The sequence below is a fragment of the Elephas maximus genome, chromosome 7 (assembly GCF_024166365.1).
Source record: "Elephas maximus indicus isolate mEleMax1 chromosome 7, mEleMax1 primary haplotype, whole genome shotgun sequence".
NCBI lineage: Eukaryota > Metazoa > Chordata > Mammalia > Proboscidea > Elephantidae > Elephas > Elephas maximus.
In genome coordinates, this window is record NC_064825.1 from 134,347,867 (window position 1) to 134,351,243 (window position 3,377).

Below are 3,377 nucleotides of genomic sequence, written 5' to 3' on the forward strand. Positions count from 1 at the left end.
GCGACTGATGGGTTCAAACCACCAACCTTTCACTGAGCAGCCAAGCACTTAACCACTGTGCCACCAGGGCTCCTTCCCCAGAGCCTAAAAAAAGAGCCGTTACCATCAAGTCGATTCGGACTCATTGCAACCCAGTAAGAGAGAGTAGAACTGCCCCACGGGGTATCCAAGGAGCGGCTGGTGGATTTGAACTGTCAGCCTTTTGGTTAACAGCTGAGGTCTTAACCAGTGTGGCACCAGGGCTCCCCTCTGGGTGGAGACGGACGGAGACAGTGGTCAGGGAGCTCTGACAGGGTCTCCAGGGAAAGGAGCTCGCAGCAAGATGGGGTTTGAAGGAAGGAACATTGCCCAGCACTTCGAGTTGAGGCTCCAGTTAGAAGCTCAAAGCATTGCCCTTCTTCCTCTTCAGGTGAGGAAGAGGATGGCCAGGTTGTCTCCTGTCAGCTTGCCTTCCCTCTGCCGGTTCTCAATCAGAGGTTCAGCTCTTAGTTCTCCTTGTCGGCGTCTGGGGAGGTTAAGAGAAACGTGGCGAATGAAATCAACAGCAGATAGGCCGATGAAGAAATATTTTGTTTTGAAAAACATTTTGTTTCAAAGAAAACCAAACATTTTATTCTGACTTCCTCACATGTGACCCGAGGGTCTCCCCGCTGCGTGTGGATAGGCACAGTGAGGGTGAAAAGACATGAGAGCCCCGCCAGTCCCCCCAAGTGGGGACTGCGCAGGCAACCCAAACTCCAGGGAGGGGACACAGAGCCTGTCCCCACAGGGACCCCCGTCATCCCTGGGGGGCTACCCCAAGTGCCTGGGGTCTGAGAGGGCTTCTGTCTCTGCTTCGGTGGCTGTCAGTGAGGCCGACCAGGTGACCACATTGAAGAGACACACTTAGAAGAAAACAGAAACGTGTCATGAGCTTCCCAGGAGATGGCAGGAGGCCAGCGCTTTCTGTGAGGCCTCAAGTCACAGCCATTTTCTCTCTCTCTGACTCTCTCTGCTTCTCTTTCATTTCTCTCTCTCCGCTCTCCCGTCCTCCACCTCTCTCTCCCTCCTTGAGTCAGAGCCTCTACAGGGCTGTATTCTTTACCCGGCTCCCTCCCCTACAGCGCTGTGTTGCAGAATCCTTTCCTTTGCTGGGCTCCCCCCTCAGCTTTGCATCTGAATCCTGCTTTTGCTTGGAGGGTCTATGTAGACCCCATTGCGCCTGGTAGTGGGATTAAGACTGTTGCTGACATAATTTGTGTGAACTCCTTACTTGTAAACCCCTTTAAAAGTAACCTGCCTGCCCAACCTTGGTGAGCGGTCTTAGCAGCAGGAAGCGCTGACTGAGTCCATTTCCTTGTACGATGGAATAAAGGTGCCTTTCCTGTTCTCCCACCTCGGTCTCGTTTATTGGCCAAAAGGAGTAAGAACCTAGGGTTTCCACCTGGCAATACCCTTCCCTCTCTTTTCCCTATCATTCTGTCATTTTTCTCTCTTACTCTCTCTCTCATTCGTGCATTCTTTCTTCCTCATTCTTCCTCTCTCTCTCCCTCCTTCCCTCTCTTCTCTGGTTCTGTTTTTCTGTCTCTCTCCTGCTCTTTCATACTCTCCCCTCCTCTCTCCCTTCCTCCCTTCTTCTCCCCCTCCCCCCCTCTCCCCCAGGAGTCACCGGTTCATCAGGCCCAGGACCAGCAAGCTCTGCTGGGGTCTTGGTGGAGACAATGGCTTCACTCTGCAGCAGGAAGTGCACACTCTGGAGAAGACAAGGGTGTTAAGGGCCTTTTGACTCTGAACCACATGTTTCTCTCCATGCGGTTTCCTAGTAACTTGACACACTGAGCCCTTAGCTCGCCTGCCTGAGTCACAGCAGGTCACCAACCCCAGCAGGCTCATGGGACACCCTCCCCCCAGCAGCTGCTCTTCTGTGACTTCTTCCCAGTTAGCTCAACTCACTTCTGAGGGTCTTGGGATTTGGCTGGGCATATTTGCTACACAGCCCTGGTGGCGCAGTGGTTAAGAGTTAGGGCTGTTAACCAAAAGGTTGGAAGTTTGAGTCTACCATGGGGTAGTTCTGCTCTGTCCTATAGGGTTGCTATGAGTCGGAATTGACTCAACAGGAACGGGTTTGGTTTGCCTTTTGGTAAAATATTTTTTTGTAGGCTATGAGGGCAAAACAGGTATTTGAGATCTTACGAACAGGTGTGAAGTGGGGGCCGGGCCAATCTCAGGAGGAGGACACCCCGAAGGTGTCCCATAGGACACTATGCAGGCACTGTGCAATCTCACTGTGGGATCAGCGGGGGAGCAGGGGGCTGTGGTGGAAACTGCACCTTACGGGGCAAGGGGCTTGAACCCTCGTCTCAGCTCGGCACATCAGGTGTTGATGACTCGCCTGTCCTCTGCAAGCTGGGTGGGTGGGCGCTGCGCTGTAGGTCTGGCCAGCCTGGTGTGGGCGTCCCCCTGGCCGTCACGCCCTTCCTGTCCTGCCCTCCCTAGCAGCTGCCTCTCTGGGCCCCCACTGCCCTCATCGTCTACCTGCTCCCCCTGCCGCAGGTCTCATGCCCACCACCTGAGCCTTAACCTGAGCCCCGAGCCCAGCACACCTACCAAGGGCTGTTGGTTGGGACGGGCCTGCTTCCACCAGAGGACGGAGGAGAGGGCAGCCACAGTGAGCTCCAGCCCCGAGAATACGAGCATCATGGATAGCAAGCCCTGGGATGCAGGAGCCATGGTCAGCGATTGCCTGTACTCTTCCTGGACAGCCAGGGTGGCGGCTTCTGAGCCGGGACCCGACAGCCCCGCTCCTGCCAGCCTGCGATGGGCTTGCTGCAAGGGCACCTCCCCCTCCCTTTCAGCACCTGACCTGCCTGCCCAAGCCAGGGTCACATCCCAGGTTTCTGGTCACACAGAGGGTGGAGGATGGCACTTAGGACTAAGCTGGCCCCTTTTCGTCTTACCTCCCCGGGTGAGTCTCTTTGCCTGTGTGGGCCTAGATGTCCTCTTCTGTAACATGGGAACCTCCGTTCTTACCCCTCAGGCTTGTCAGGGGCCCACAGGTGAGGAGTGCACACTGAATTGTATGCCGACATGGCTTACCACCCTCATCCCTCAGGGGCACCTGCCTGACTTCTGGGGGCAGCGATCAGTGAGAGCAATCATTTCACACAGTTGCCAGCGCCCACGCTGACCTGTGGGAGACACAGCTCCAGGAGGATGAATCCAACAATTCCTCCACCCTGGGTCACCTCCAGCCCTGGCAGTGCAGTTAACGTGCTCAGCTGCTAACCGAAAAGTTGGAGGTTCGAGTCCACCCAGCGGCACCACAGAAGAAAAGCCTGGTGATCTCCTTCTGAAAAACCAGCCATTGAAAGCCCTGTGGATCACAGTTCTACTCTGAC

General features: G+C 55.4%; 1 long non-coding RNA gene across 1 annotated transcript; it reads right to left on the bottom strand.

Moving 5' to 3' along the window:
* Nucleotides 1–626: 626 nt before the first annotated feature.
* Nucleotides 627–2,682, bottom strand: LOC126079542 (uncharacterized). The gene is made up of 3 exons (XR_007518220.1): nt 2,587–2,682; nt 1,649–1,732; nt 627–884 (listed from the first exon to the last, which is right to left on the bottom strand). It is a non-coding gene; the product is annotated as an uncharacterized LOC126079542 (long non-coding RNA).
* Between the last annotated feature and the right edge of the window lie 695 nt (nt 2,683–3,377).